Source organism: Dromiciops gliroides, chromosome 2 (assembly GCF_019393635.1).
Source record: "Dromiciops gliroides isolate mDroGli1 chromosome 2, mDroGli1.pri, whole genome shotgun sequence".
NCBI classification, from domain to species: Eukaryota; Metazoa; Chordata; class Mammalia; order Microbiotheria; family Microbiotheriidae; genus Dromiciops; species Dromiciops gliroides.
This window is the reverse complement of record NC_057862.1, coordinates 296,335,830-296,359,838: the sequence shown is the minus strand read 5'-3', so window position 1 is coordinate 296,359,838 and position 24,009 is coordinate 296,335,830. Positions and strand designations below refer to the sequence as shown.

General features: G+C 41.7%; 2 protein-coding genes across 6 annotated transcripts in view; one reads left to right on the top strand and one right to left on the bottom strand.

Moving 5' to 3' along the window:
* Positions 1 to 15,757, bottom strand: part of WARS1 (tryptophanyl-tRNA synthetase 1) — a 45,267-nt gene extending 29,510 nt beyond the window's left edge. The window contains exons 1-2 of one of the 5 annotated variants that reach the window (XM_043983618.1): positions 15,100 to 15,167; positions 13,780 to 13,981 (exon numbers count right to left, since the gene is read on the bottom strand). The gene's annotated coding sequence lies outside the window, so the exon portion shown is untranslated. Of the gene's footprint in view, positions 1 to 5,504; positions 5,582 to 7,319; positions 7,378 to 13,779; positions 13,982 to 15,099; positions 15,229 to 15,605 lie in introns of those variants that run through there. The other 4 variants (XM_043983619.1, XM_043983620.1, XM_043983617.1 and 1 more) reach the window with 4 other exon arrangements.
* Positions 15,226 to 24,009, top strand: part of WDR25 (WD repeat domain 25) — a 252,348-nt gene continuing 243,564 nt past the window's right edge. The window contains exon 1 of the mRNA XM_043983615.1: positions 15,226 to 15,476. The gene's annotated coding sequence lies outside the window, so the exon portion shown is untranslated. The remainder of the gene's footprint in view (positions 15,477 to 24,009) is intronic.

Genomic DNA, 24,009 nt, shown 5'->3' with positions numbered 1-24,009 from the left:
AGTAGCCAGTAGTTTGGGAGAGATTGAAGATTAGAGAGAGTTAACATGATAGAGGGGGTAATCTGCTGGAGAAAAAAGAAGGGATGGGATCAAGGATGCATGTAGAGGGCTTTGTCTTGGCAAGGGAAAAGGCCATCTCCTCATGAATGACAGTGGTAGAGGAAGACATTTGAGTAAAGTTGAAGTGAGGAGGAGGGAAGAAGAGGGAACTCTCATCAAATAGCTGTTTTTTTTTCTCCCAAACATTTTCTTGCATATTTGGTACCATATATTGGCAACAAAAAAGGACACATCTGTAACTGCAGGAATAAGAAACTGGCCTCTTAATGAAAAAATAATCTCGGCTCCTTTAAAAGTTATAGTCTTGGCCTTCCCTGAAACAACTGAGCAAGAAATATATTTTTAGAAATGGAGGGCTTCGAGTATTCTAAATTTGTGACACTGGAAAAGTTCCGGAGGTACCTAAACTACAGTACTTTTTATTCTTTCTGCATAATGAGAACAGGGCCTGCTCAGGTTTTATCTACTAATCTCCTGCTCAGTCATAGAATGGTAGTAAGGAGTTCTGATCTTTATCTTCAAACAACGGGCCACAGGAGGTTAGACTAGATAATTTCTAAGGCCCTTTTCAATTCTAAATCCCATGAGAGATACCCAAGAGAAAAAAAATCAACAGAAACCCACAATTTTTGTTCACCATAGTGTTTATATCTACTTGGCTAATACTCAAATGTTAAATTATATTAATAGACATATGTAAGTTAACTAAAACCACCTGAAACATTTGAAAATGATACTACTGTTCCAAGGTTAACTGTTCAGTTTCCAAGGTTCCTAAGGTTGAACATATTTCAAGTCTCCAATAGAATTTTCATAAAAGTAACTGAAAATATGGAAGACTAGTGTACTAAATAGATGAGAATTTTACTCTAATGGCAGGCTAATAATAATAAGCTAGATGTATGGAAACTGTTAATAGACAATACTAAGAGATAGGTTTTGAATTTGAATACCATATAATTTATTCATAAAAGCTGATTAAAATTTATACATCAGCTTGAACATAATTTTTGGTGGAGGAGGTGCCACTCAGTTTTCTGATTTGTAAAAATGAGGATGTTGCACTTTGGGCTCTATAGGGTCTTTCCCAACCCTATGAGTCTATTATAGTCCATGCATATGAATATGGAGAGATTGTTTTTAAAAGTTGTACAAGTAACATGTTTTGGGAATCAAAGTGGGAAGTTTTAACAATGCAGAATTAAAGTTAGTAACATCTCCAATGAGATTTAAAAATTTTGCTAATGTTCATTGTCGTAATACTTGGATGCTAATTAAAAACACTAGTTTAAAATTATTTGAAAATATAGACATTATTCATCTACAGACTTCTCTGAACACTAGAATTCTATTTTTGTAGACACAACTACAAGTTTTCTAGGTACAATAAGTTAATTTGATATTTTAGTAAACTTAAGCTTTCTAAAGTCAAACACGATTAGTAAATGGGTGTTTGCTTTTTCTCTCAGTTTCCTTGGGTACTAATTTCTAATGTGCTTTTGAAGTTACCGAAGCACAAACCTTTGGTGTCCTCTGCTAGCCAGCTGTAATATTCCCAGGCACTTGGAGGTTCACAAGCTGACAAAAGTTCCTTATTTCAGTCTACGTTTTACACGAAACCAATGGAGACTATATATAGCTTTTTTATTCTCAGCGCTGTCTTGTTTAATTTTGTACCCTCTGAAAAACTTTCTTTGTTCATTCTATTAGTTATTACATCCTTCTTAACTTTGAAAATGTTGCCTTAAAAAATCATGATATTCTTTATGGAAAGTTAGGCATGGCTAAAGGGGTAGGCCCTTAGCTTTCCTCTTCTCCCCTAGCTTGAGGGTAGGCTGTGATTGGAAGAGTGGTAAGTAAGGCAGAAGGAAGTCATTATGCCTATATCATGGTCCTAAAGAAAAGACCCCCCCCCCCCCAAACCTATAATTACCACTGTTCTCCTATTCCACTTCTATTCTCCACTGCCTGCTTTTGCTTGACTATTCACTTCAAAATTGACAACTTCAAGGTTTCTTTTCTTCATTTGGTGTTAACATTAAAGTAATGAGTTAAATGCTTCATTTCTCACCTGTTAACAACCTTGCCTATCTATATGAGAGGCACTACCGAGAACCAAAAGAAACAAATTTTACAGCCATCTAAATAGGTCATGATATCATATTGTTGTTTGTCCTTCATTCTCAAAGAGGACCAATGACATCAGGAGGATGATGTCTTGACTTGTAAGTGAATTGGATTTAAGTGAGGCAGGGCTGTGCAAAGTCATCGACCTCACTCTCTCCTCCAGAGTCATCTGGGGTCCAGTGGTAAGACAGAAGTTACCTATTTGAAACTGGAAGGGACCTTACAGGTCATCTGATCCAACTCCTTTATTTTAAAGTTGAGGAAACTGAAGCATCAAGTGACTTGCCCAGGGTGGCACAGTTGTCAAAGTCTATCCCTAAAACTTTTGCATGTTATGTACTGGTAGACTACAAATTCGTTTTCTTTCTTTCTTTCTTTCTTTTTTTTTTTGTGGGGCAGTGGGGGTTAAGTGACTTGCCCAGGGTCACACAGCTAGTAAGTGTCAAGTGTCTGAGGCCATATTTGAACTCAGGTCCTCCTGAATCCAGGGCCAGTGCTTTATCCACTGAGACACCTAGGTGCCCCCTACAAATTCATTTTCTATCCACCTGATTTTAGTAAGCTGGTAAGATCATCATTAGGTCATTCTAATAAGAGGGTTAAACCTTTGAACACGATTTCATAAACTGATGTGGCCCAAAGATTCGTCATCTGATGGCCAACTCTTTTTGGTGCTGAACATTGCCAGGCATAGCTAAGATGGTTCTTTGAGGATGATCTATTGTTGGGCCCATTACTTGCTATGTGATCCTGAGCCTCACTTTCCTCATTTGTCAAATGGGCATAATAATAGCATCTCCCTCACAGAGTTAATTGTGAAGATCAAATGAGATAATGTAGGTAATGTACTTTGCGAACCTTAAAAGGCTGTATAACTATGAGCAGACATTATTATATATTTGGTAGAATCTCCCAGAGCTAGTGCTTTGTGGGCATACATCTTGAGTTACTGCCACTCCCAGATGAGGCATCAGAAGAGGGCTAATTTATCAATTCCCAAATGTCAATAAACAAAATTAAAATAACGGGCCAATTTCTGAACACTGCCTTCACAATAAAATTTTTATCAAGAAAATGACATTTACTAAAAGAGCTCTCAATCCCCTTGAATTTCTTCTCTTACTGAACTCTAAATCCTGTCCTGGTAAGGGGGAGAAGTTCATCCATCAGAAACCCAATCCCCTCTAGCCAGGAGCCAGGGATCTATTTTACTTTGTCCCAGAGCTGTAATCTGTCTGTCCCTTCCTGAGGAGTTAACTTTCAATTTCTCCTAAATCTTTTGATTTCAAAGGGTGTGTATTTGAGGATATGGCTAGCTGCCAAATTATTTTTCTTTCTTTTTATTCTCGGAAATTCCCTTGAGTCATGGAGGAGGGACCCTAAGCTTTGTAAACAAACACCTAAGAGACTGACCACATAAGGCCACTCTTACCATGCTGATGAGGGGAGTCCTGCCTAAAAGACAGGAACCTGAAAGGGCATTTTCATTTGGTTAGAGGGAAGGTAAATATAGCGATCGACCAATGAAATTACAAGTAAAGAAGGTTTCTACTTGTTCTCCTCACTTTTCTTATTGTTTCTCAGTTTTCTTCTATGAAGTTCTCTTCCTTTCGTTCTGCCCTGATTATTTTTTCTTCAGAGTTTAATAAATTGTATATGTTTCGAACGGTCATAAGGTGGTTTCCTAACCTCCTACAAAGGAAAGGCAGTTTAATAAATATTGGTGTCTGATGTAATAGAACTGAAATACTCTTATCTGACATAATTAAAAATAGTTTTCATGTGAAAGTTTTGGTGGTTTAAAAGCATGAGCTAAATAATCTAAATTCATTATCAAGGAAGACATCACATTACATCTCTAAAGAAGAATCTGAGAGAGAAGTAATTTCATTTTATTTATTTATTTAATTTGGGGGGGAGTGTGAGGCAATTGGGGTTAAGTGACTTGCCCAGGGTCACACAGCTAGTAAGTGTCAAGTGTCTGAGGTCACATTTGAACTCAGGTCCTCCTGAATCCAGGGCCAGTGCTCTATATACGGCGCCACCTAGCTGCCCTGAGAAGTACTTTTAAAAATAAAATACAAACTATTTTTTCATTGAACAAATATTTAATCCTTTCTTTATTGACTAGCAGTCAGTCAATTAGCTTTTATTAAGTTCCTACTATGTGTCAGGGACTGGGGATACAAACAAAGGGAAACCAAACCAAACCAAACATTGTTCCTATTCTCAAGGACCTTGACTATTCCAGGTCAGAGTTCAATAAGACCCTTACCATTCAAAGAAGAGTATTTGAGTGGGGAGAAGGAAGAGAAAGAGAAGAATAGACCTCATTATCTTCTCTCCTAAACCACCCTTCCTCCTGACCTCCTTATTTCTGCAAAAGGTGCAATCCAGAAGTTGCTCTGGAAGCTTCTCTGTCACTTACTGTCCTCTCCTCCTACTTCCATTCCAGGTCTTTGGTTTGACTGCCACAGTATCTCTCCTCCGTCCCCTTCTTTTCATTCACAGCATAACCATCTTAACTACAGCCCTCACTACCTCTTGCTATATTGCAAATGCTTCCTAACTGGTTTTCCTGCTTCAAGCCTCTCCCTCCTCCAATGCAGAACAGCTGCCAAACTGACAGTCCTAAAATATCTTTATAAAGATACTTTAAAAAGTGTCTTATTTGAGAATAAGTATGTATGGATGCTATTATAAGTATGAAAGTATGCCAATAAACGAGAAGTATTAGAGAAAGAACCATGTAGACCTGCAACTTTACGGAAATAATCTTGTCTAAGTCTAAAATGCAGGTTTTCCATAGCCTAAAGGCAGAAGAGCAGCTTTCCGGTTCTGTGGAGAGGGCATCCTGGGGGATGATGGGAGCTGTTCAGCTGTTACTTTGGGACTCTGAGAAGGGAAGGTGGAGGTATGTCTGAGAGTTCTTTCACAGTGACCTAAATGCTAAGGGTTGGTCAAGACTCTTCCAAAGCTTCCTCTTGTCTCGAGATTAAAATATAAACTCTCCTGTTTGGGAATGAAAACCCTGCACCATGTGGTTCCAACCTATCTCTCTGGGCTGATTACACCTTCATTCCTTTCTCACATGCTACATTCCAGCCAAACTTGCCTAACAGCTGTTGGCATAGATGACATTCCGGATTCTTTGCCTTGGTGGCTCTTCCTCAGGCCACAAAGGCTCCTCTTTCCCACCTCCACTTTTTTAGAAATCCTAGTTCTCATCAAGGCTCAGCCCAAATGGAATCTTCTACAAGAAGCCCTTCCTAACTTCCCCCAGTTAGGACACATTTTATATTCACTTATTTGTGTACCTGCTGTCTTCCTTCCAGTAACACATAAGCTCTGGGAAGTAGAGGCTGTCTTATTTTTGGCTCCCTATCTCCAGGTCCTAGAACAGAGTAGATACTTAACAAATGCTTGTTGAATTGAGGAAAAGAGAACAACTGAACAAAAGGGCAACAGGGATATTGTTGGGTTTTATGTAAATTATATCTCATCAAGATGAACAGAATATGGCAATTATACAAAAGAGGCGAGGGGCAGCACCAGTACATGTAACCTGGAGTATTGGTACTTCAGGAAGACTGTCCTCATTATGACAGCCCCATTGTGGAGTGACAACCCCCCCCCAAAAAAACCCCCCAACCCCCCAAACCCAACAACAACCAAAGAATGAAAACCAAACCTGCTTTTAAGCAAGCAACATTTCCTCCTGACTTCTAGACTTTAACGTGAGGGATTGGTTTGTAACATCAACCTAATGAAGAGCTTGCCTTTCCCAAAGACAAACAGAGTCACAAGTCCCTGTTTCTCTTTGTTACAGGTTACCAGGAAGAAAAGAATATGGCAAGACACCAACCCTTCTCAGTAAATAGTGATGATGATGGCGGCTAATACTTCTGGACCTCTGTCTCCCTTAACAATGACTTTCCTATTATAAAATACTTTCATTGCCAGATTCCTGTGAGGTAGCTAGTGCAAGTATTGTGATCTACATTTTACAGATTAACTCAGTTTGAAGAGGTCATAAAAGCAGCTAAGCACTGAAGCCAGGGCTCCACCTGACCCTTCTGCTAGGAAGACAGTGTACCTTCTATTACCCCACATCAATCTAGCAGAAAGTCACTTTTCCACTAAAAGGAAGAAAGTTATAGCTCCACATGTTTGTTCGTTTTTTCCCCTCCATGCATTAAAAATGTCCTCTTTCAAAAATAAAAAGTAAACAAGTGATTAATTCACAATAACTGGAAGGTAGTGTTGGAATACATTCATGCAATATCATAGAAATGCCCAAATTCTCCTTATTAAGGATGCAGAATTAGGGAAAACAAGTTAAACAATTTGAGTTTTTAATTCAAAATATTTACACTTTTCTAGGATTTCAAGGTCAATCGCATCCAATTGTGAGGCATAAATCTCCACTCCAATATGCCTGGCAAGTGGACAGCAAGTTTTCCAAGATCTACAATGATAGAGTGTCAGAGCTTCCTGAGGCAGCCGATTCCACTGCCCAATGGCTAACAAAGAACTCTGATCAGTAGTGATTGACCAGAATTCCAGAAGATAGATGATGAAGCATCTGGCCCTCTACTGATGGAGAGGTCATAGGCTCTGGGTGCAGAATGAGACATATCTTTTTGGACATGTCAAGTGCAAGAATTTATTTTGCTTGACTATGCATGTTTGTGACAAAGTTGGTTTTCTGTTTTTTTTTTTTTTTGTTTTGGTGGGGTGGTGGGAGATTAAATTGATTTTGTTAACTGATATAAATAAAATTCATTGAAAAACATTGTTTCTTTTTCCCAAGTTCTGCCCTCTCAGACCACACAAAAATGAAGAACTCCTTCAAATCACCCCAAAGTCTTAGAAACCAAGACACTATATATTTATCTACAGTAATAGTATTATATGAATTTCTAGAGCCTCCTTATTGATGACAACTTTAGCAGCAACAGAACTCAGCAGAACCCAGTGTATTCTCTTATTTAACGAGACTGACCTGCTCTGGCTCCTGACTACTCCCCTCCCCCATCATTATCCCTTCTTTAACTTCTCTCATACTTTGGTAAAAGTAATCACATACAATACAAAGAGCTAAAACTACCAGCAAAGATGTTAATACAGACCGCAGCAGAAGAGGAGGATTCTGCATACGCAGGCTACAGCAGGAGATGCTCTATGCATCCCTTCCCTGTTCCTTTATTTAAATTCTCTCCTTAAACTCCGCCTTCCTCCTACTTGGGTCAGAAGCAGGTTACTGGAAACTACCCTATTGCTGAGAAATACTTAACAAAACTGAAAGCCAAGGGCTGCCCTTCCTGATGACAAAAAGAATCTTATGAGCTGGGCTGGCTGATGAAATAGGGATGATTACATTCTCTGGAGGATTGGCTCATGCAATCCAAGACCTAGTACATCTCATGCAAGTTATCCATGCTTAACCTCTCTGGGCCTCAGTTTTCTTATCTGTAAAATGAGGATAGTAATGTCTTACTTATCACTTTGGATAAATGGGTAAAGTGCTTTATAAAATCTTAAAGCACTATTGGAACGAAAGCAGTTTATCCTAGATCTTATACCTTTTCCCCTGTTTGTTTTCACCACTGAAACTTCTCTAACAGTGTCTTATGTATGTAAGAGGAAGGGAGAAATCATGATGGAAAGGGAGGGAAGCACTAGGAATTCTGGAACGCCAAGGTTAGAATGAACCTCAGAGGTTATTTAGTTTAACCTAGAGCTGGATTTTTTTTCCCCTTCTATCTTCTATCCTTCAGATGCCTTTTGCCACTCAGATCTGTCTCCCAAGAAGAGATGGATTTATCCTTGCCAAGGATAACCCTGTACAAGTCATTTCCTTCCATCCTATCTCCTCCAACCGACTGTCCTCTCTGTCATCCCCACTCAATCACTTATCTACAATCTCTGGCTCTCTACTGGCTCCTTCCCTACTGCCTAGAAACATGCCTATAAGACCTCCATCCTCAAAACCCCCTCACTTGATCCTTTCACTCCCTGCTTTTGTTCTATATCTCTTCTGCCCTTTGTGGCTCAACTCCTGGAGGTGGTCATATAGAACAGGTGCCTCCACTTCCTCTCCTCTCATTCTCTTAAATAATTTCAGAACGGCTTCTGATGGCATTCTTTTTTTTGGGGGGGGGGCAATGAGGGTTAAGTGACTTGCCCAGGGTCACACAGCTAATTAAATGTCAAGTGTCTGAGGCCAGATTTGAACTCAGGTCCTCCTGAATCCAGGGCCGGTGCTTTATCCACAGAGCCACCTAGTGGTCCCCCCACCCCCATACTTAAGTCAAAACTTCTCTCCAAAGTTACCAATGATTTCTTAGTTGCCAGATTCCAACAGTCTTTTCTCAGTAATCCTCACTCTCCTTGTCCTCTCTGTAGTGTTTGGCACTGTTGATCACTCTCTCCTCCTCAATACTCTCTTCTCTCTAAGTTTTTAGGACCCCGCTCTCTCCTGGTTGTCCTCCCGCCTATCTGCCCTCTCCTTCTCAGTCTCCTTTGCTGGATTCTCCTCCAGATCATGCTCTCTAACCACAGGTGTCTCTCAGAGTTCTATCCTGGACCCTCTTCACTTCTCCTAGTAGCATACTACTTCACCATTATCTCTAAGCTGATGAGTCTCAAATCTACCCATCCTGCCTTAACCTCTCTACTGACCTCCAATTTCCTTTTTCTTTTTTTTTTTTTTTGCGGGGCAATGAGGGTTAAGTGACTTGTCCATGGTCACACAGCTAGTAAGTATCAAGTGTCTGAGGCTGGATTTGAACTCGGGTCCTCCTGAATCTGGGGCTGGTGCTCTATCCACTGCCCCCATGACCTCCAATTTTCAACTGCTTTTCAGACATCTTCAACTAAATGTCCAGTAGTTATCTTACGCTCAACACTTTAAAAACTGAACTCATCATCTTTTCTCTCTGCACCCCCTCCCTTCCTAAATTCCCTACTAGTGTAGAGGGTAACAACATCGCCCGAAGTCAGCCAGGATCACAGCCTAGGTGTCATCTCTCATTACCCCCACCCCCAAACCCTGCCCCCACCCCCACTCCCCAAGTTCAAGCTGTTGCCAAGGCCTGCTGATTTCACCTTTGCAATATTTCTTTAATATGTCCCCCTCTCTCCTCTGACACTGCCCCCACTCTAGCAAAGGCCCTGGTGGCTTTGCCTGCCTCCAGTCTATTCCCACTCCAATTCATCCTCCATTCAGCTGCTAAAGCCAAAGTCATTTTCATAAAGCACAGGTCTGACCACGTCACCTCCCTTCTCAATAAACTCCAGTGGCTCCCTATCACCTCCAGGAGCAAATACAAAATCCTGTTTGTGTTCAAAGTCCTTTATAGCCTAACCACTCCCTCCTTACCATCTGGAGGTGTGGGGGCTGCCACCCCTCCAGTCTTCTTATAGCTTATACCTCTCCACATACTCTGAGATCCAGTGTCACTGGCTTCCAGGCTATTCCACAAACTAGACACCCCAGCTCTCTGCTTTGGGTATTTTCTTTGGTGGTCCCTAATGCTTGGATTGCACTTCCTCCTCATCTCTGCCTCTTGGCTTGCTTCAAATCCCTGATAAAAATCACACCTTTTATAGGAAGCCTTTCCTAATCTTCCTCCCCCCCACCCCTTTTTTTTTGCAGGGCAATGAGGGTTATGTGACTTGCCCAGGGTCACACAGCTAGTAAGTGTCAAGTGTCTGAGGCCGGATTTGAACTCAGGACCTCCTGAATCCAGGGACAGTGCTCTATCTGCTGCTCCAACTAGCTGCCCCCCCATCTTTCTTAATGAAGGATTATCTCTCTTAATTATTTCCAATTTATCATGTATATAATTTAATTGTACATAGTTGTTTACATAGTCTCCCCCATTAGACTATGAGCTTCTTGAGAGTAGGGATTGTCTTTGGCCTCTTTTTGTAACCCCAGTGTTTAGCATAGTACCAGGCACATAGTAGGCACTTAATAAATGCTCACTGACTGACCTCCAGGAGTCCAATGACTGGCTCACAGCTTTCCTCTTTCCTCAACCCTGCTATCATAGCTAAGGATTTTACCTTAACAATACCTTAGTTTTCACAGCCTCCCAGTTCACCAACCTCCCTGATAACTATGAATGACACCTTCAGTTCACCTTAGCCATCTCTCTTCAGTTAGAAACTCCATCTCCATCTCTCCCACACTTCTAATTCTATTCTCCAAGACCTCAGTCACTCCACAACTCCTTTTCTTTTCTTCTTCTTTTTTTTTTTTGCGCAGGGCAATGAGGGTTAAGTGACTTAAGTCACACAGTTAGTAAGTGTGTCAAGTGTCTGAGGCTGGATTTGAACTCAGGACCTCCTGAATCCAGGGCCAGTGCTTTATCCAGTGTGCCACCAAGCTGCTCCCCACAACTCCCTTTCCTAAGTCTCATTGGCCTACTTTGCTCTCACTTTCCTTCCATTATTATCTTGATCTTATGATTAAACAATTCAAATAAACATTGTTTTCTACTTTTGAATTCTTGCTTTCTTGTCTGACTGCCAGTCACATCTTGCTCAATCCTAACCCATTACTTTCAAAAACTGTCTTGCTTTCTTTTCAACTTCCGTTCGTTTGTGCATTTAAAAAAAAGTCTGAACGGCCTTCTCTCTAGCTCTGTCTGTCTGTCTGTCTGTCTCTCAGCATCACTGTTGCTATCTCCCTGCTTCCTCCCATTATCTCAACAATAACAACAACAACAAAACCCACTTTTGTCACAAATAAGCACAGTCAAGCAAAATGAATCTAGGTAATGATTTTATATGTCTCTTTCTTTACCTCGTTTTCATTATGCCAGGAGGCAGGTCACATACTTTATCATAGGTTCTCTGGAGTTATAATTTGGTCACTAGTTTGACCAAAATTCTTAAATCTTTCCTTTAAGACACTGTGGTCCTTTAAAAGCTGTTATGGTTCTGCTCACTGCTCTTAATCATTCACCCTAACTAGAATTCTCTGAAATAATCTCTTTTCTAATTTCTTATAGCAGAATGTTTAATTATATTCATCTGCCACATTTTATGAGGTCATTCCCTAACTGTCCAAAAGATACTTTAAGGTCCTCCCTTAGACTCTAGCATTCCTTCCCTGCCCCTTTCAGTCCTTTCTTCAGAATCAGGAATTTTATTTTGCCTGTGACTATTCCTTCTCTGGTATTAACTTCCTTCTTAACCCCCCCCCCCACCCCCAATCCCTATTTGTTTTCCTGTTAAGTTCATTATAGTTCTATACCCAACTGTGTGTGCTGTCCATTTCAGAGATTCACCTGATGCCCACTTCTTCCATGTTTGCATATTTTTCTTATACACTCTAATTACAAGAAGCAGCAAGTCCTTCCACTCCACTTCCTCCTTTCTATATTAGTATGTTCTTCCTTTTATCTAGTTTTCTCAATCCTCTGTTGAAACTATCAGAAGAGAACCAATCCACATCACAGGACCTCTGCTTGTCTTCAATAAGCCTTGAAGATATTGGCCAGGACCGCCCCCCCCCCCCCCGCTGGTCAATGGGGGTTAAGTGACTTGCCCAGGGTCACACAACTAGTAAGCATCAAGTGTCTGAGGCCAGATTTGAACTCAGGTCCTCCTGAATACAGGGTGGTGCTTTATCCACTGCGCCACCTAGCTGCCCAATCCTTGAAGATATTAAAGTTCTGAAGGGATGTTGAGAGAACTACGGGGTCCCTGGATAAAGCCCAGTGAACAGAGTGTAGGATTTGGAGTCAGGAAGACCTGAGTTCAAATTTAGCCTCAGATACTAACTAGTTGTGTGACACTGGGCAAGTCACTTAACTTCTGTTTGCCTTAGTTTCATCATCAATAAAATGAGCATAATAATAGCACCTTCCACAGAGTTGTTACAAGAATCAAATGTGGTAACATATGTAAAATACTTTGTAAACCTTAAGGTGCTATGTATTATTATTATTAAATTTTTTTTTTTGTGGGGCAATGGGGGTTAAGTGACTTGCCCAGGGTCACACAGCTAGTAAGTGTCAAGTGTCTGAGGCTGGATTTGAACTCAGGTACTCCTGAATCCAGGGCTAGTGTTTTATCCACTGCGCCACCTAGCTGCCCCTGCTATGTATTATTATTAGGCATTAATTTCTTTTTCTCATTAGAATATTGGAGCTACATTGTTATTTAGCTCTTTCCAATTGTTCAAATAGAAATGTATCTGTACGTTCTTCAGTTTCTCTGGATTCTTGTGTTTATATTTTAAGTTTATTTACTAATAGAATCCAGGTAGAACAGGTAGGCAGCTGTCAGTGTGGGATTGTGGTTCTGGAGACTTGGGTCATCTGCATAAAGATGATAATTGACCCCTTCATTCATTCTATGTTACAGACAAGCTGGTCAACTATAGAGAGCTTCACCTTGGTAGAGGATCATAGATTTAGAGTTGGTAAGGACCTCAGAAGAGGATGACTGGTGAGGGAAAGATGATGAAATCTGCTTTGGACAAATAAGTTTGAGATATCTTTAGAAGAGAGGTTAAAAACTATAGCCCTTTGCCTAAATCCACTTCTCCATTTTTATTTAGCCCAAGAGCCATCTAGGCCAACTTCCTTAATTTATGGATGGTGAATCTGAAAGCCAGAAAGCTATGATGACTTGCTGAAGAATGACATGGATAGTAAATGCTAAAAATGGGATTTGAACCCAGCTCCTTGACTCTAGAGCTAATGCCCTTTCCACTGTGCCAGCCTGCCATGCCATCACCTCCCAGTTCTGTGCCTTTACTAAGGATGCCTTGTTTGCTTGGAATACACTCCCTCCTGCCTCCACCTCTGAGAACTCCTGGTTTTTCTTCATGGCTCAGCTTAGGTGGCACCTTGTATATGAAGCTATTCCTGATTTGCCATGTGCTAGGACCTGCTGTTTCCTGAAGTAACTTAGTATTGAACTTATTTCTGTCCATGCTCTGTTACTCCAGTAGAATTCAAGTACCTTAAGGATGGAGAAAATGTCCTGGCACCTTGTTCAGTAGGACTTAGTCAATGCCTGAATTGTTGAACTGAACTGAACAGAGATTCTCTCTCCAGTAGTGCTTAAAGGAGCCCTCTCTGAAAAACCTACCAGTGATGAGGAACTTCTTACTGAGGTGGTTAATTCCCTTCTTGGGTAGTTCTGTGTTAGAAAGTTCTCCCTCATGAAGGAGAAGAGAATAAGCATTTACATAGCACTTAGTATGTGATAAGCATTGTTTTTTTTTTTTTTTTTTGCAGGGCAATGAGGATTAAGTGACTTGCCCAGGGTCACACAGCTAGTAAGTGTCAAGTGTCTGAGGCTGGATTTGAACTCAGGTCCTCCTGAATCCAGGGCTGGTGCTTTATCCACTGCACTACCTAGCTGCCCCGTGATAAGCATTGTAATAGGCTTTTGCAAATATCTCATTTGATCTTTACAACTCTGCAAAGTAAGTGCTGTTATTATCTCCCTTTTTGCAGTTGAAGAAAGTGACTTGCTCAGAGTCACACAGCCGAGAAGGGTCTGAGGCTGGATTTGAACTCAGACCTAGTGCTCTATCCATTGTGCCATGTAGCTAGTACTCACAGTCTCTTGACTGCAGGTGTAAGGTCAATTAGTCATATCTCTCTAGTTCTGTACTCTGGTATCAGAGACATCCTGGGAGTTGAATTTGTTGTGAAGGAGATAACGGTCAAAGGAAAGTGATGGTGAAGATCCAGGGACTGGGGAGAAACATACAGATGAATTTCCAGGGTATGATGAGAATAAGATCAGGAAATTTCAGAGCCTGGAGAGAAAAGGGAAGAGAAAGGAGAAAGGAAAGTGAAAGAGAAAGAAAAAAAGGTGTGTGGGGCACATCGAAAGTCATAGAATCAAAGGCTGGAAGCGACCTTTCCATACTGTCTAGTGATGGATAAGGAACTGATGAAATTTCAGACTCTGGGAAGGAGGAAGTGATTATCATAAAGTTCTTGAGTATAGATGAAGAAGAAATAATAATGATAAGGAGGCTGATAATCGATGACAATAGCTGGCATTTATATAACACTTTACAGTTTGTAAATCATTTTACATGTGAGGTGGATGCTATTATCATCTCCATTTCATAGATAAAAAAACTGAGGCACAGAGTGGTTAAGGGACTTGCTTAGGGCCAGGTAGAGAAGCATTTATTAAGTACCCACTATGTGCCAGACACTCTGCTAAGTGCTAGCATCTGAGACAAGATTCCAACTCAAGTCTTTCTGACTCCAAGCCCCACTATCCATCTGCCCCAGCACTGACGTCAGTGGAAATCTCTGGTCTGGGCAAGGAAGGAAGAAGGTGATTGAAAAGATGGGGGGAGGGGAGGGAAGGGAGGAGTCGTGAGAGGAGGGGAATGAGATAAAGTAAAGAGGGACGATTATCGATTTAGAGCTGAAAAGGACCATTGAGGTCACCTAGTCTAACACCCTAAGTTTTGTAGATGAGGAAATTGAGGCTCAGAAAAGTAAAGTGACTTGTCCAAGGGCACAGGGTACTACTAAGTGGCAAAGCCAGTATTTGAACCCAGATCCTCTGACTCCACTCCAGTCCCCTTTGCGCCGCATCAGGCTACAAGATGATGAAATTCTAGAGTTTGGGCAGGTGGCGATGATGAGTAATCCTAACAGCTGTCGTTTCAAAAGCGCTTTTCGTCTATGGTTCTATAGGATCGGAAAGAAACTGCAGGAGCAGGAGGCGAGAGTGATAAGAGCGCAATGCCGGGGCTGCTGGGGAAGAAGAGCAGGAGGGCTCGGGGGCTCCCCGACGGCCGTGCAGTGGCTATGGCTGGACCGTCCCCTTCCGTCCCTCCCCCCGGGGCCCTGGCAGGGCAGGCTCGTGGGTAGAGCCGAGCCTCCCCGGGCCCCTTCCGCCACGACTCACTCAGTCCCTCCCGGCTCGTGGTCCCAGCACCGCAGCCGTCGCCGCCGGCTTCACTGACAGCAGGGCCGGGGCGTGCAGCTGCACTGCGGTCCGGCCGGAAACAGCTTCCGGGGCTGCTCCGCCGGCGATTGGCTTGGCGAGAGGGGGCGGGGGCGCCCAAGTTGGCCGGAGGGAGGCTCCGCAGCCTGGGGAAGGTCCCTTTCCTTTTTTCCTCTCCCGCCCTCGGCTTTTACCTGGGCAGTTGGAAGCCCCGTGGAGAGACGGAACGGGTCTTTCCAGAGTAAGGGTTGTAACCGGATCCCGAGGCCCAAGGACAGAGCGCTTCCGGTCGAGTGGAGATCCGGCTCCGGGCCCTGGGGCTGAGGCTGGGGGCTAAGGTGAGGGTGAGAGAGGGTGTGTGGCAGCGCGGTCACTGGGTCTCTTTCCTGTCCCGACCCCTTGTCCCTTGCTTCCCGGACCTGAAGGTCCCTGTTCCGTTCACTTCCCCTCACCCCAGTTCCTCTTACCTGTTCAGCCCCTATCCCCAGGGTCCCGGCCTTTACTTTCTCCGTCACGGGTCTCTCTTCTCTATTCTCTGTCCTTTGGCCTTATCAGAACTGGGACCCCAGTTCAAATCCTCCCTCAGACGCCTGATAGCTGCGTGATCTTGCACAAGTCATGGAACCTCCTGCGCAGCCTCAGTTTTCTCATCTGTAAAATGGGTAGGGATAGCTATCCCACAGGAGTATTGTGAAGGTCAAATAAAACAGTCGTGATTGTGAAACCCTCTGCAAACCTTAAAGCACAATGCAAACGCTGCTCCTCTTCTTCATCTCTGTCCCCTACCCAACCCCCCTGTTCTCATCTCTTTCCTTCTCTCCTATTAACATTTTCTCCCTCAGCTCTGATTCCCTCCCCTTATTCATTTTCTTTCCTCCCCACTTCTGTGTTCCTTCTTTTTCCTTACTTCTCTTGTCCGCTCGTTGCACCTTAACTTAGTTGCAGCTTCTTGTCTTTGCTCCCTTTCCATGCATTCAGCCCTATTTTTGCCGCCCCCCCCGCCCCCAGTTCCTGGCCTTTTTCCAGAGTCTGTCTTTCCCCCTTTCCCTTCCTTTGTCCCTGTCCTCTTCTCATCCTTTTCTACCTTCTCTTTTCTGCCCTTCTCACAATTTCCCTCTTCCTTTTTCCTCCCCTTAATGTATAAATAAGATACATGCAGTGGGTAATGGGTTAGGTCACTTAATAGCTGAATGACCTTAGTCAATCACTTCCCCCTGAGTCTGTTTCTTCATGTCCAGAATGGGGTAATAATAATTATGGTCCTCTTTCATGCGGGTCCTTTTCAGTTTCCTCAGCTAACTCATCATTCATACTTTGTACCTTATTTTTGGTTGTGCTCAAGGCTTTGTCCTGGGGCCTCTTCTCTTTGTGTTCTATCTACTACACCACCTCCCTGCATCAGAAATGCTATTATTATCTTTGTGCAGATGACTTTCAGACCTATATATCCAGTCCTAGTTTATCTCCTGAGCTTAAGTCCCACTGCTGCTTATTGGACATTTTATCCTGGATGTCTAGAATAGGGGTCAGCAAATTATGGCCTGAAGGTCGGATCTGGAAAAATATAAAAACCATTCTTAGCTCTTGGACCATGCTAAAACAGGCTGGCAGATTTGGCCCAAGGACCATCATTTGCTGACTTTTCTAGAGACCTCTCAAACTCAAATGTCCAAAACAGAATTCATTATCTTCTCCCCTGACCCTTCCTCCCAATCCTCCTTTTTACTGAATTTTACTATTTCTGTCAAGGGTACCACCATTCTTCAGGTATCCCAGTTTTGTAACTCTGGTCTCATCTTCAACTCTTTTTTTTTGGTGAGGCAATTGGGGTTAAGTGACTTGCCCAGGGTCACACAGCTAGTAATGTCTGAGGTCGGATTTGAACTCAGGTCCTCCTGAATCCAGGGCTGGTGCTCTATCCACTGTGCCACCTAGCTGACCCTCATCTTCAACTCTACTCTTACCCCACCTATCCAACCTATTGCTTAAGTTTTGCTTTTTCTATTTTAACAATATCTTTCAGTCCCTCATCATTTCTATCCTGAACTATTACAATGGCTTCCTAATCATACTACTTACTTCATCTTCCTACTCCAGTTCTGTGTACACACACTTGTCAAAGTGATTTTCCTTAAGTACAGAAGTGATCACATTACTCCCTAGTCCAGCACCTTCATATTGCTTCCACTATAAAGTTTAAGCTCTGTTTGTCTTTCAAATGCCTTCATAACTTCTCTCCATCTTATCTTTCCAACTGCATTCTACCTTATGTACCTTTCCAAACTCTTATCATCTAGGCTCACTGAGCTTTCCTGTTCCTCATGGCACTCATTCCTTCTCACATCTTCATGCTCTTCCACTACCTGTCCCATATACCTGGAAAATACTCCCTCACTGCTACCTCATCAAATCCTTTCCTTCCTTCAAAACACTACTCACGTACCACCTTATTCATGAAGCTTTTTCTGCTCTTTCACAACTGGCAGGCTGTTTGTTCCCTTTTTAAATACTTTGTATTTATTCTGTATACACATAGATCAGGATGTTATTTTCCCCATAGAATATAAACTTGAGAGTCGTGGTTATTTCAGTTTTTATCTCTGTATCCTCAGGGCCTACCACAGTGCCTGGTACATAGTAGGTGCTTAATAAATGTTTATCGATTGATTCCATACTTTCTTTAGTCCCTGTGTGGACAGTGTCATGGGAAGACCATTCTAATTCAGAGAGGCTCATCTTCTCATCTGAAGGGTGATAGATTTTTCAGCCATTAGCAACTCCAAGACCATCTTCTAAGATGTGATTTGTGCTGGGGAGGGAGTGCCCACACTATTAAGATTATATATTGAAGTATAAGTAAGAACTGGCTCATACAAAGTTGTAGTGAGGAAAGCTCTGGGAAGTGTGATTTAGATATGAGTTGTTATTATTCTACTATATCTGCCTATTTTACTGTGTGTCTCAGACTCCTGAAGCTCAGGAATCTTGTATGTTCTTTTTTTTTAAAAGATATAATAATTTTTTTTTGGTGGGGCAATGAGGGTTAAGTGACTTGCCCAGGGTCACACAGCTAATGTCAAGTGTCTGAGGCCGCATTTGAACTCAGGTTCTCCTGAATCCAGGGCCTGTGCTTTATCCACTGCACCATCTAGCTGCCCCCTTGTATGTTCTTTTAAAAGCCACACACATAGGTAGGTGAAAAATGCTTTTATCCTCTAAGAATTCTGGAAATGCTTAAGAAAAATCACAATTAAATGCAATTCAGGACATTTATGATCCTAGTTAAATATATCATGATGTCTCTTAATATAGTGCCAATTAAAATGTATTTTGAATCCAGCATTGTTTTTTGATCGGTAGGGACTAGACCTATGATTTCACTGGCATAGGGAAATCTTAGGTGAGGGAACTGTCTCTGTCAATGCAGGTCAGCACCTTCTCTTCCATTTATAATCTTAGGTTGTGCCTTAGAGTATTGAAAGATTACATGATTTACTCAGGATCACTCAGCCAGTGTGTTTCAGAAGCAGGACTTGAATCCAGGTCTTCCAGGCTGTTAGATTGGCCATTTATGACCTCTACTATTTTGCTGTTCTCTTTTTGGATGGGCAGTTTAAATTGCCTACTTTCTTGATAGCAGGCTGGTCATTAAAATCTCTGACACTGCTCTGCACCTGACAGAAACTTACTTAAGGGATTCTTGTTTTAAGTAAATTGGTTTGATTTGAATTGTTGGGAAGATGACATAAAATTTCTGCAGGGTATTATAGAGTGAGATCCATACTTTTTAAAGGAAACATTGCTCTCTTCCATGCATTACCACATTGCAGCCAAATTGGCCTTCTTGCTGTACCTCACATGTGATGTTCTATCTTCCAACTCAGTGTCTTTGGACAGGCTGTCCCCCCATGCCTAGAATGTCCTCCCCGACTTCACCTTCACCTCTTGAAAGGCCTAGCCTCTTTTAAAGCTCAGTACAATTGCTGTTTCTTATATGAGACCTTAGTGATCTACCTCAGTTACTACTGCCTCTCCCCTCCCCTGAAATTATTTCACATTTACTTTGTATATGTCTTGTATCTAATTATGTGTACATGTTATTTTCTATGATAGAAGACAAATTCTCTGAAGATATGGACTGTTTTGGTTTTGTCTTTGTATCTCCCAAGTGCCTAATACAGTACCAAAGACATAATTTGTGCTTAATAAATGCTTATTGGTTTGTTGATTGGCTAAAGGGGACAGAAGGTTGGCTACCAACTGGTAATTTTTTTTTCCCCCTCAGCATTCAAAAAGATCATCTCTTAAGACATGGAGGGGTTGGGAAGCTTTGTTGGAGGAAGAACCCAAGTCACTGAAATAATGGATCCTTCAAATAGTGAAATTAGTGTAATTTATTGTATTGATTTCCTAATATTAAGCCATCTTTGCATTCCTATTAGACTGTAAACCCATGAGGTCAGAGATTATGTCTTGTTTAAACTATGTATCATCCCCAGCACCAGGCTTTGCATGCAGTAGTTGATTAATAAACATTTGTTGCTGTCAAATTGAAATAAACTCTCCTTACATTTCTCATAGCATTTTGCTTGGACCACCCCTTTTCCAGTCTAATTTTTATTATAGTTTTTTTTTAACATTTGTTTTATTTTCTTTACTAGATTTTGAGTACTTTGAGGCCAAAGATGGTGTCTTACTTTATCCCTGTATCCCTAGTTTACCAGAGGGCCTTGTTTATATAGTAGGCACTTAACAAATGTTGACTTGCTTTGAATTGACTCAGTTATTACTGACATGGCTAAATATTTAGAAGATTAGCAGACAGTTGAGTAATATGCATTAAACAAAGCATATATTTACATTGAAAGTAAGCTATAGGTAAGGTATATTGTAGAGTATTAATGGGGTGGCCTATTATGGAAGTTTTATATGAAGATGTAGGAATATTTGTGGAAGTCGATTCACTTTTGTGAATTAATGAGGGAAAAATTAGTGGAGGAATCAGGATTTAGGGGAGGTATTTGATTAAAAGACCCAACTGGTAAAGAATTCGTTCAGCCAATATTTATTAGGCTCTTCCTATGTGTAGAACACTGCTGGGCACTAGGAGAGATACACATTTTAGCCAAAATTTATTCACTGCTCTCAAGGAGCTTAGAATCTGGTAAAGAGGATCAGAACTTAATTAGATCTGATCTCATCAATGTTGGTATTTCCCACATTGGTGCAAATTGTAAACTCACCCATGTCTTTCTATCCTGTGACATTCTTGTTCACATTTTTCTTTTTAGAACTTGACTTCTTTTCATGTTCTCCCATACATCTTTTGCAGAGGATCTACTTGTGTACTGTAGGCCTTCTCAGTCTTGTTATATTCCTCATGTCCCAGTGGAGCACTTAGGCTCTGCATTGGATAACTCTTCTTATTATCCAACTGACGCACCCCTTTTCATATCACACATTTGCTCAGTGCTGTCTATCCATCATGCTACTTCTTGTGTGAAGGTTATCATGGGAGCTTATGCTGCAGCCTCTATGTATCTACTATGGGTCATTGTGATTCCTTCCTCTGACTTCTTTTCTGCTATTCTAGCACCATCACTACAGAAATGGAAGGGGGCTTCCCAAGCCTGAGGGCCATTTCTGTTTTCCTTCACCTCATAGTTTGTCATCTTTAAATAATTTGTCACCTGTTGGTGAATTAGTAAATTTCTCTATGCTTGGCTAGGTTGGTCCTCAGACAGTACACTCAAAGCCTTTCCAGTTGGGCAGAAGCTTCTAAAGCTTGTCCTCCATTGGCACAGGCTCAGTATGAGAGCTGAGAATCACTTTCATGCCAGGGTGAGGCATCTGAGTGGTACTTTGTGGAGAATTTGACCTAATTTACTAAAATACAAGGGGCAGCTAGGTGGTTCAGTGGATAGAAGACTGGACCCAGAATCAGGAAGATCTGAATTAAAATCTAGCCTGACACACTTACTAACTATGCAACCTTTGGCAAGTTACTTAACCTCTGCCAAGGAAACAGCATGATGGTTCAGTGGATAGGGCTGGGTCTAGAGTCAGGAAGACCTGAATTCAGATCTGGCTTCAGACCCTGAGCATATAATTTAATCTCTGTTTGCCTTAATCCACTGGAGAAGGAAATGGCAAACTACTCTAGTATCTTTGCCAAGAAAACCCCATAGACAGTGTGGTCCATGGGGAAGAGCTGGACATGGCTGAACACCAACTAAAATATGAGGTGTTACCAAAGTGGTCTGTGAGGTTGGGGTGGGAGGCAAGATCATTACTAAACTGAAGATATGTCATTTGAGCCTGGTTTTAAAGCATGGGGAGAATTCCACCAGGCAGAAATGAAAGGTATGACATTATAGGTTTAGGGGATGTCATGAGCAAAGCCATAGAAGTAGAATAGGATAGGATGAGTATGAGGAATGATAAATAGTGTAGAATGTAGACTATATGGAGGTGATTGGTATGATATAAAACTGGAAATGGAGGGTGGTGCCTGATTATAGTAGGCCACAAATGGCAGACAGAGACATTTGAGTTGTTGTTGTTTTTTTTTTTTTAATTTTTTTTTAATTTTTGGTGAGGCAATTGGGGTTAAGTGACTTGCCCAGGGTCTCACAGCCAGTGTTAAGTGTCTGAAGCCGGATTTGAACTCAGGTCTTCGTGACTCCAGGGCCAGTGCTCTATCCATTGTGCCACCTAGCTGCCCCTGACATTTGAGTTTTAACCAGTAGTAAATAGGGAGCTCTTGAAAGGTTTTGGGCAAGAGCAGTGACGTGAGTAGATTGAAGTATAAGGAAGACAAGTCTAGCAGAAGTCTGTGGGATAGACTGAAGAGAAAAGAAGATTAGGAGGCTACTACAATAGTCCAGGCTGGTGATAATGAAAGCTTATACTAGGGCAGTGCTAGAGAGAATAGAGAGGATTCCAAAGATTTTCCTGAGGTTTCATTCATAAAATGTAGTAATTGTATGTAAGAGTTAAGGGAGAGGGGAGATAATACCAATATTCTGTATATGGGAGAGAGGGTACCAGGGACAGAAATAGTGAAGTTAAAAGGAGAAAGAGGTATAACAGGGAAAGACAGTAATCCTCAAAACTGGACATGTAAATTTCAGTTCCTAGTGGGATATCCATGGGGAGATGTTCTGTGGGTAATTAGAGATACAAAGCGGCAGCTCTGAAGAGAAGTCAGGGCTGGAGATGTATCTGTGTATAAGGGATGGTTGACACTGATGTAATAAATGAGACGGTCCAAGAGAAGAGGGTTAAGGATTTCCTCTTGGGCTGCACATACATTCAGTGGATAGGCAGAGAAAGGAGCTGAGGAGGGAAATGGAAACTTCAGATAGAAGGCTGCTGGCCTTTGTGATTAGGGCAGGGAGTAACTTCAGTAGAGTGGCAGGTCTGGAAAAAGAGAAGAAGGTGGTGATGATTTTGAGGTATGGATTATTACTTCAAGAGGTTTAATAGGGAAGGAGTGAGAAGATGGTGGCTCTGTGAGGGAGTTGAAGGAACGCTTTTGGAGACTGGAGTTAGACCCAAGCATGTTTGTATTTACATGGGAAGGAGTCATTAGAAAAGGAGAGATTGAAGATGTAGGAGAGGGGAGGATTGCCGAAATTTGGTCTTGAAGTGGCTGTAGATGAGAACAGGGTCAAAGATAGAGGGATTAGGTTTATAAAGGCTAATCTTTTCCTGAGAGATAAAAGGAAGAGCTAATGAATGTTACCTCTAAGTCTGGAGTAGAAGAAGGCAGTTGAAGAACCTTCCATTGGATGGTCTCTATTTTAGTGAAGTAGGAGACAATTTATCTGCATTACGTGTGATAGGAAGTTTGGGAAGAAAAGGTGTGAAAGTTGTGGGGAATGAGATAAGGGAATCAGCAAAATGTAGAATAGGATTGCCTAACAGCAGTGAATGCTATCCGAAATGATTCTGCTAACTCGACAAAAAATTGCCCCAACTTCAATTAATTATATATCAAATTTCACTCTCACTTGACATAAAAATTTTAACCTTACTGGATATTATATCTACAATCCTAGGTGGATGCACTATAAGTTCTTGGTTGATGGAATCACCTTAATTTGTATGACTTTCTGTATTAGGGTTGAGCAGTGGTAGGTTGGGGACTGTGAGGTGGTCGATGGGGTGAAAAGGCAATGCAAGTCAAGACTAGGTATGGAGCCAAATGAAGCTGGGACTGGGAAGATAGACTAGGGAAATTAGGAGGGAATAAAAGGATGGGGAAGCCACAAAGAGAGTGAAAAACACTGAGGGAGAGATTTGAGGATAGAAAGTTGTAGAAATTGGGATTTAAAGTTCAGTTATATAAGATGGCAAGGCTTAAAGCCTGACTGTGTTTGCACGTGGCCAAAGTTGGGGGAGGAGTAGCCGTGGTGAAGTGGAAGGGGTGCTTTATTTGGCGTCAGAAGACCCAAGTCAAATCCTGTTTTTTTGACTTAGTAGCTGTGTAACTGTGGGCAAGTTATTACCTCTCTTAATCTACTTCCTCATCTGCATCCTTACAAGCTAGAGTTCTTTATCTCTCTTCCCTTTTGTGGCTAAACTCCCAGAGAAGGCCATCTACAAGGGCCTCTGCTTCCTTTCTTCTCACTCTTTGCAGTCTGTCTTCTGACCTCATCATTCAACCAAAACTGGCATCTCCAACGTTACTAATGATCTCTTAATTGAAAAATCTAATGGCCTTTATTCTATCCTTATCCTTCTTGAATTCTTTGCAGCCTTTGACAACTGTGGATTACCACCTTCTCTGGCATATTCTCTTCTCTCTAGGTTTTTGTGATCTTGCTCTCCTGGCTCTTCTATCTGGCTGCTCCTCTTGTTTCTTTT